We start from the raw sequence: 10,410 nt of genomic DNA on the forward strand, positions 1-10,410 counted from the left end.
AACAAAAGGAATCTTGGGAGATTAAAAAAGTAGTCAGACACAACAAAATGAAGTGTTATCAGATCAATTTGTACAAATACAGAATGGCTGATGGCAGGTTATTTATCAGTAGAGTACAGGCCAGGCCTGGGGCAAAATACTTCTTCTTTCCACCATTTGTTTGCAGGTAAAATCACGTCAAAACACATATCAAAGGAAGCCTTAATGAATATTGAAACACATATGAAATGCGAAAGAAGTCACTAAAAGAGGGCCAGAAACATATGGATAAAAGGACAAGGATTTGAACAATGTAGTATTTTTTGTACCATCTGAAAATCTCCTTTTATCTAATAATATGTTCTCAATAACACAGATCCTCTAAAACAGAAGACTTGTGAGGTTCTCCTCAATTCACTATACTTTAGAAAGCTCTGAATACAGAAAAAATTGTGGATGTCATACTTAAAAACACATATCAGAAGCAGCAGAAATACTTTTATTGTTTTAAATCATGCAAATTACTAGTAAGTTACAATAAAGCCATTTTTCTGGTATGGCATATTAAGTTCTAGAATATGCCATTTTAAGGAAGACCTACACTGAGATTAAAAAGCTCCAGCCTCAGCATAATTTTACTTATGTTTCTGATATGGTACCTTATCAATAATATCAAAGCCTGTTAAAACAAACTCATGAGAAGATTAAGACAAAAACTTGATAAAGGGTTGTTGAATGAAAGATAGTGGTCAGATATTTTCTACCTGAAGTCAGAACAATTAAATATTGGGACTTATAATATGAAGGGTTTAGGTACATTGTGATTATATATATAATGTAATATTATATTAGTATAATATTTTTCAAAAAAAAGAAGATTAAGGTACTCTGGGTGAATATACTATGGTGAATAATGTTGACGCTTTCTAAAGGCTAACTCTAAGGCTGTCATATCACTTTAGTTGTCAGTTTTTCCCTTGAAGTCACCAATTGTTTTGTAGATGAATTCTAAAGGTTAGGGAACTAATCACATAGGAGGCAAAATTTTTCTTTTCTAAAGATTCATTTTTTCTTAGGGGTACCTGTGTGCCTCAGTCGTGTAAGCGCTGACTTCAGCTCAGGTTATGATCTTTCCGTTCGTGAGTTCAAGCCCCCTGTCTGGGCTCTGTGCTGACAGCTCAGAGCCTGGAACCTTCTTTGAATCCTGTGTCTCCCTGACTCTCTTCCCCTCCCCATGTTCGTGCTCTGTCTCTCTCTTAAAAATAAAAAACGAACATAAAAAAAATTTAAAGATTCATTTATTCTTAGCCTCCCTAGTTATTTCTGCCACCAATCGATTTTTCAAACTTCCTAGTTAACTTCAAGAAAAAAATTTCCTAGTCGACCTTCTCTTCCTCTCTCCTCTCATCATCCCGTTCTTAATGCTAGACAAGCTCTAATCATGGATAGAATTCAGAAGGAAAATCAAATATAATGCTCATCATTTAGAATATGTTCAATAAATGTTACTCTTCCTTCTCCCAGTCCTAATCTTCCTATGGTTGAATGCCTGTTTTAGTTCCTGTTACATCTTCCTGAATACTTCTACTGCAGACACTTTCTCTTCAGTTTTGTGACCATTTCCTAAACTCCTCTTTACATGGGGACACCACCAGTGAACCGCCATGTCTGATATTCCCAATTACTTTTCAAAGTCTGGGGGAATTATGAAGCAGAAATGGACTACAGGTTAACAATTTGATAGAGGACTCGGAAACATTTCAGCTGAATTAAACAATTTAGAAAGGTGTCCAGATGTGCTGTGCTCTAAATGTACATTTAAAATATTGACTTTGTTAAAAGAGGCTATCTTTTTTCCATTGGATACTCTTTCCTTCTTTGTCACAGATTAGTTGGCCGCACATTTGTGGGTCCAATTCTGGTTTCTCTATTATATTCCATTGGTCTATGTGTTTGTTTTTGTGCCAATACCATAATGTCTTCATGATGACAGCTTTGTAGTAGAGGCTAAAGTCTGGGATTGTGATGCCTCCTGTTTTGGTTTTCCTCTTGAATATGACTTTGGCTATTTGGGGTCTTTTGTGGTTCCATACAAATTTTAGGAGTGTTTGTTCTAGCTTTGAGAAGAATGCTGGTGCAATTTTGATGGGGATTGCATTGAATGTGTAGATTGCTTTGAGTAGTATTGGCATTTTAACAATATTTATTCTTCCAATCCAGGGACATGGAATGTTTTTCTATTTCTTTGTGTCTTCTCCAATTCCCTTCATAAGTTTTCTATAGTTTTCATCATACAGATATTTTACATCTTTTGTTAGATTTATTCCTGGTATTTTATGTTTTTTTGTGCAATTGTGAATGGGATCAATTTCGTGATTTCTCTTTTATACACCTCATTATTGGTGTATAAAAATGCAACCGATTTATGTACATTGATTTTGTACCCTGCGACTTTGCTGAAAGCCTGGATCATTGCTAGTAGGCTTCTGGTGGAGTCTGTCAGGTCTTCCATGCAAAGTATCAAGAGGGAGGGGGCCAAACCATAAGAGACTCTTAAATACTGAGAAAAAACTGAGGGTGGATGGTGAGTGGGGGAGAGGGAAAGTGGGTGATGAGTATTGAGGAGGGCACTTGGGATGAGCACAGGGTATTGTATGGAAGCCAAATTGACAATAAATTATATATAAATAAATAAAGAGTAAAAGTAAAATAAAACATTGACTTTGGCATGTGATAACTTCTCAGAAGCTAAGGCCCAGATCAGGTTTCCACAAAATTGAATAGTGTTTTTCCATTCATATTCATCACTGCTTTCTTTGTTTAGCTAGTTCACACACACTTATTAACTAGGAGTTAATAAGCAGAGCCTGGGTTCATTCTTGAATTGTCAACATTAATCTTTTCTTATTGAATTAAGGGTTAGGTTAGATTTGGGCAAGTACCTCTTCTTCACCACACCCTCACTTTTACATTTAGCAGAGTAGCTTGTGACTTTCAAAGTTGTTACAATTCTAACATGAGGATATAATTGGAAATCTCAATATATTCTATGAATCTCTGGCAGGAAGGTGTACTACTTAGTGTATCCATGTAAGAAGAATTCACCATTACCTGTGTTGTTTATTTTTGGTTGTTTTTCAGTTCATAAATGTGTTTTAAAATTTATCTTCCCTGAAAAACAAGCTTATATGACATCATTTGGCCCTTTCTACAGAATATAGCATACTTGAGTTACTTTCACCTAGTGAAAATTTGCAGCTACTATATCAGGGGGTAAGACACTTTACATTTCTTAGAGACCCAGGTAATGGGCATAGTTTGAAGAACTTAGAAGTGAATAGTAATATGGCTTATACAAGCATATAATAAACCATATAACAGAGGCAATGAATATTGAGAAATGATCACTGAAAAGGAAGGATACTGTTGTTGTTTTTATTTATTCATTTTTGAGAGACAGAGCATGAGCAGGGAAGAGCAGAGAGAGAGAGAGAGAGGGAGACACAGAATCCAAAGTAGGCTCCAGGCTCATAGCTGACAGCACAGAGCCTGATGCAGGGCTGGAACCCATGGACTGCAAGATCATGACCTGAGCCAAAGTCGGATGCTCAACCGATTGAGCAACCCAGGCACCTCTGTTTTGTTTTCTTTTGTTTTTAATTCCAGTATAGTTAACATACAGTGTTATGTTAGTTTCAGGTGTACAATATAATGATTCAACAATTTCCTATATCACCCAGTGTTCATCATGACAAGTACATTCCTTAATCCTCATCACCTATTTAACCCATCCCCCCCCTTCCCTCTGATAATCACCAGTTTGTTCTGTTTCTTGGCTTCTCTCTGTTTGGCCTCGGAGGCAGGTATGACCTTCAGGCACCCAGATACCAAGAAACACTCACTACTTCAACACTCCCCACCAGGAGACCTTCAAGGGAATCATTCATCAAACCTTTCCACCCTAAACAACGGACACGTCCTCCCTGGAACAAGAAACAGCTACCAACAAATCATCTTACATAAACATGTAAATACTTCATACCTCCACAGCCAACGCCATAAGAATGCACTACCCCAATTCTGGGCACGACTTCTCTGGCCCCTCTCTGTTTGGACCAGTGAATCTCGCCTGGGAGCACTCCCAATAAAGGCCTTTTTACTTCCATATCTGGCCTCGGTTTCTGCGTTGCGTTCACTACAATACACACTCTCTCTCTTTCTTTTCCTTTGATCATTTGTTTTGTTTCTTAAATTGCACATATGAGTGAAATCATGTACTGTTTCTTTCTCTGACTGATTTATTTTACTTAGCATTTTGCTCTAGCTCTGTCCATGTCATTGCAAATCGCAATATTTTATTTTTTTAAGGCTGAATAATAGTGTGTGTGTGTGTGTGTGTGTGTGTGTGTGTGTGTGTGTGTATTTATACCAAATCTTTTTTTTTTTTTCTGAATTGGGTTTAGGGCCAGAATAAGGGTTAGAGTTAGAGCCAGAGTGAGGGTACATGTCTATTAGGTAATAGTTCAGAGACCTCTACAGTGTGATAAGTTTAGGGTTATGGTTATGATTACGGTTTAATTATTAGTGGTCAGGGCTTAGGGCTAGGGTTTGGGTTAGAATTAGATTTTTGTTTTAGGCTTATGTCCACAGCCTAGAGAATGCAGGATAGAGCAATTAGCAAAGTTATGAATTATCCTTCTGTGTCCACTTTCATTTTAAAGTTTTGATTTTGGTTTGTATAAAGCCAGGTTTTATGCCTTGAGAAAAACAGAAATTTCCATATATAAATGTTAACTGAGCTCGTATTCTAGTGTAAATACAAACCTTATGCAATTCAAACATTTATGAAATGCAAATGCAGTTAAAATCATAGTAGTCTTTAATCAAGAAACAATATATGTAATTAAAGAAAAGAAGTTTTCACTTTTGATAGAGATCTAGGCAGTGGATCATTTGTAAATTTGTTATTTTTTATCCTATTGTCAGCATTATAATAAGCATTGAGCATACAATAGAAACTAAATGAGTGTTGGGTACATGAATGAAAGCATGAGTGAGTGAATGGATACTGTCCATTATTTTACTCTACTACACATACAAATTGTCATATATTATTGTGTCATATGTTGATGATCTGGTCACCAAAAAAAGGGACTTGTGAAGTCAAGAAAACCTTGCATATTTGGTGATTTAAAACTATGAAGTACTGATAGAATAATAGTTTTTCATGGTTACAAACTATAAATGCATACTGCTGGTTATAAGGAGACCAAACAGGAGAGTTAGCATAAATCAAGGTAAGCAATTCCCATTCCTATGCTATGGTCACAAGAAAAAAGGCAGAACACTGTTTAAGGTAAATTAGTATCCTAGTTAAAGCTAAAGTTTCTTTTATTATTTGTTGTTTACTGTTTAATCTCATAAAATTAAATCCACAGACAACATTAAAACTTAACTGTGAATATTTATTTCTATAATACATCAATATATCACTTAACTCCTGTAATTTCTTGGTATCCTTATTCTAAGGATATTATTAAATACATTTTATGAATATATAATCGTAATCTACAACATCATTCAAATATTTTCATCTTTAGAAAATCTTGCCATTCCAAGTCTAGTGTTCAAACTATAAGAAAGCCTATGTTTTCTTTTCTATATTTGTAAGAGTATAAATAACCCAATTCTGAAAAATGGGGAAACAAAGTATCTCTCACATTAAGAAACTTCATCATTAAAGATTCCTTAATCAAGAGGATCATTGGAAATATATTACTCTTTTATTTTTTTAAGTTTTTATTTAAATTCCAGTTAGTTAACATACAATGTAAGATTTGTTTCAGGTGTACAATATAGTGATTCAACACCTCCATACAATATCGCCTACTTATCCCAACAAGTTCATTCCTTAATACCCATCACCTATTTACCAATCCACCCATCCACCACCCCCCTGGTAACCATCTGTTTGTTCTCTATAGTTAAGAGTCTATTTCTTGGATTGACTCTCTCTCTTGTTTCTTTTTTTTTTTAATATACATTTGCTCCTTTGTTTTGTTTCTTAAATTCCAGATATGAATGAAATCTTGTGATGTTTGTCTTTCTCTGACTTATTTCATTTAGCATAATACTGTCTCATTCCATTCATCTTGCTAATGGCAATATTTCATTTTTTTATGGCTGAGTAACATTCCACTGTGTATATATATATACCACTTATTTATATGTTCATCATTTGATGTACACTTGGGACTTGGGTGGTTTCCATAATTTGGATATTGCATATAATGTTACCATAAACATGAGTTGCATGTATCCCTTTGAATTAATATTTTTGTATTCATTGGGTAAATACCTTGTAATACAATGGCTAGATCATAGGGTAGTTCTGTTTTAACTTTAAAAAAACTTTATTTATCTATTTATTTTGAGAGAGAGAGAGAGAGAGAGAGAGAGAGAACCCCAAGCAGGCTCCATGCTGTCATGCTGTCACCGCAGAGCTGGATGCAAGGACTCAAAGTCACAAACCATGAGATCACGACCTGAGACAAAATCAAGAGCTGGATGCCCAACCAACTGAGCCACCCAGCTGCCCCAATTTTAACATTTTGAGGAATATCTTTGCTGTTTTCCACAGTGGCTGCACCAGTTTGTATTCCCACCAGCAGTGCAGGAGGGTTCCCCTTTCTCCATATCCTCACCAATACTTGTTGTTTCCTGTTTTGTGCATTTTAGCCTTTCTGACAAGTGTGTAGATGTCTCATTGTAGTTTTTATTTGTATATCCCTGATGTTGGGTGATGTTGATCACCTTTTCATGTGTTTTTTTAGCCATCTGGATATCTTCTGTTAGCTATTTGGATGTGTTCAGTATTCACAAATCCATCAATGTGATACCCCACATTAATAAAAGAAAGGATAAGAACCATATGATCCTGTCAATAGATGCAGAAAAATCACTTCAAAAATACAGCATCCATTATTTATAATATAAAAATTACTGCAGAAAGTAGGAAAAGGCCATATACAAAAGACCCACAGCTAGTATTATTCTCAATGGTCAGGAACAGTACATGAAGTCTTAGCCTTGGCAATCAGACAACAAAAATAAATTAAGGGCATACAAATAGGCAAGGAAGATGTCAAACTGTCATTATTTGCAGATGACATGATACTCTATGTAGAAAACCCCAAAGACTCCAGAGGTGCCTGGGTGGCTGTGTCAGTTAAGCATCCAACTCCTGATGCTTGGCTCAGGTCATGAACTAATGGTTCATGAATTTGAGCCCCATGTGGGCTTCTGCACTGATGGCTCAAAGCCTGCTTGAGATTCTCTCTCTCTTTGCCCCTCCCTCCTCTCTCTTACTCTCTCTCTCTCAAAATAAATAAATAAGCTTTTAAAAAAAGAACACCCAAAAGACTCCTGCAAAAAATTGCTAGAATATACGAATTCAGCAAAGTTGCAGCATATAAAATCAATGTACAGAAACCTGTTGCATTTCTATATGCCAATAATGAAGAAGCAGAAAAAAAAAATCAAGGAATCAGTCCCCTTTACAATTGCACCAAAAACAACAAGACACCCAGGAATAAACCTAACTAAAGAAGTTAAAGATCTGTACTCTATAAACTATAGAAGACTTATGAAAGAAATTGAAGAGGACACAAAGAAATGAAAAAGCATTCCATGCTCATGGAGTAGAAGAACAAATATTCTTAAAATGTCTATACTACCCAAAGCAATCTGTACATTTAATGCAATCCCTATCAAAATACCATAAACATTCTTCACAGAGCTAGATAAAGGAATCCCAAACTTGGTATGGAACTACAAAAAACCCTGAATAGGGGTGCTTGGGTGGCTCAGTTTGTTGAGCATCCAGCTTCAGCTCAGGTCATGATCTCACGGTTCATGGGTTCGAGCCCCGCGTGGGGCTCTGTGCTGACTGCTAGCTCAGAGCCTGGAGCCTGTCTTCAGATTCTGTGTCTACCTCTCTCTCTCTCTCTCTGACCCTTCCCTGCTCATGCTGTCTCTCCCTCCCTCAAAAATAAATAAAACACTAAAAAAAGAAAGACCCTGAATAGCCAAAGCAATCCTGAAAAAGTAAAAGAAAACTGGAGGCATCGTGATTCCAAATTTCAAGCTATGTTACATTCCTATGGAATGGGAGATATCTGCAAATGATAAAGCTGATAAAGGGTTAGTATCCAAAAATCTGTAAAGAACTTGTGAAACTCAACACTCAAAAGCCATATGACCCAGTTAAGAAATGGAAAGAAGACATGTGTAAAACCTTTTTATTTGTATGTATTCCCAATAGCTTATTTTTGCTTTGTTTCCTTTGTCAGGAGATGTATCTAGAAAGTAGTCGCTACATCTGATGCAAAAGAGGTTACCACCTGTTTTTTCCTCTGGGATTTTAATGGGTTCAGGTTTCACATTTAGGTCTTTAATCCATTTTGAATTTATTTTTATGTATGATTTGAGAAAGTGGTCCAGAGGGTGCCTAGATGGCTCAGTCGGTTGAGTATCCCTCTTTGGCTCAGGTCATGATCTGACAATTTGGGAGTTCAAGACCTGCATGGAAAGTTTTTCTGGTTGAATCCTTAGGGTTTTCTCTATGGATATCATGTCATCTGCAAATAGTGGAAGTTTAACTTCTTCCTTGACAATTTGGATGCCTTGTATTTCCTTTTGGTGTCTTATTGTTTTGGCTATGACTTCCAGTACTGTGTTGAATAACAGTGGTAAAAGTGGAATTCCCTGAAAGACATTACTCTTTAAGCTCATCATAAGTGTTGTTAGACGTGAATTGATTTTAAAAGAAAGTTGAAAAGAATAAAGCTGCATATTACTCATACCACACAGGTTGTGACATTTGGATATTTTCTCTTTTTTATTTAAATACTTTTATTTATTTAATTTGAGAGAGAGAGAGAGAGAGAGAGAGAGAGAGAGAGAGAGAGAGAACACATGCATACGTAAGTGGTGAAGGTCAGAGAGAGAGGGAGAAAGAGAATCCCAGGTAGGCTCCACACTATCAACGCAGAACCCAACATGGGGTTTAAACTCACAAACCATGAGATTGTGACCTAAGCTAAGACTGAGTTGCACGCTTAATTGGCTGAACCACTCACATGTCCCTTCTCATTTTTTAAACTGTCCTCAGAACTGTTCTACTTATTTCACCATTGCTATTTAAACACCTGAATTTAGCATTGAAAGTTTACCTTCAGAGATAGTTCCTTGGAAACCTTCAACCAAAGCAGTGAGAAAAATATTTGTTGATATTCTGTACCATAAGTATTTGGGTAGATCATTTCTTTTGTCCTGAATTAGTAAGAAAAAAAGACTCAATCTACTTGATATCACACAAATGTATTGGCTACATTCAAATTGCAAACTCCAGTCATAGCTTTGGTTGGTTCTCTTCTCTATACTACCCAACAATGTCTTTCTTTTCCCACTTTATTCAGTCGCATAAACTTTTTACAATTTTCACCAGTATTCATATCATTACTGGCTAATGGCCTCTTCCTCTTGACTTCTTATGCAGCTGGCCTATGTCCACAATCTGAATCTCAATATTCAGGACTATTGTCCTTCAAGATAAACATGCCTTGCTGAGATTTCTCACCATGCAGCTGCAGAGATGAGTCTGCAGACACTGACACTGCACTTACATACTGCCCACTGCCTGAATTTCTCCTCCAGGCCACTGCTACTCCCAGTGCCTGGAAATTTTCAGATTTAGGCTGTATGGGTAAAATCAGGGTAGTAAAACAAGAGTTTTCCTTTATTAGGTCAACATGACAATGTTACAGGAACATGAGCTATTGAGCCAAAGGCCTGGAATTTACTAGCTGTTGTATATTATGTAAACTTTCTGGGTCTGAGATTAAAATTAATCTTTTAAGGTTGCTGAAAGGATTAAATGAGGTATTGCATACAAGGAGATTGGAACAATTCCCAAATATAGTTAACATTCTTGAAATGATATCTGTTATTCATGTTTACAATAGGTAAGCAAGCGTAAAATGAGGGGCTCAGTTGGTTAAGTGTCTGACTTTGGCTCAAGTCATTATGTCTTGGTTCCTAGGTTCAAGCCCCGCGTCGGGTTCTGTGCTGACAGCTCAGAGCCTGAAGACTGCTTCAGATTCTGTGTCTCCCTCTCTCTCTGTCTCTCCCCCATTCATGCTCTGTCTCTGTCTCAAAAATAAATAAACTATACTTAATGAAATGTTTAGAGGTGCAGTAGGCATGACTTTGAGTAGATAATGAAAGAAAATGCAAAATGCTAATTGATTCATGATGTGGTTTCATCTTAGCTTGGGCAAACCATGCAGTATTTAATATATAGTAGCAGAATATTTACTATTGAAGCTTGAAAAGATGTGAGTTCTTTGTGTGCCATCTTTCATTTATGCA

The sequence above is a fragment of the Suricata suricatta genome, chromosome X, assembly GCF_006229205.1.
Source record: "Suricata suricatta isolate VVHF042 chromosome X, meerkat_22Aug2017_6uvM2_HiC, whole genome shotgun sequence".
In the NCBI taxonomy this organism is placed as follows: Eukaryota; Metazoa; Chordata; class Mammalia; order Carnivora; family Herpestidae; genus Suricata; species Suricata suricatta.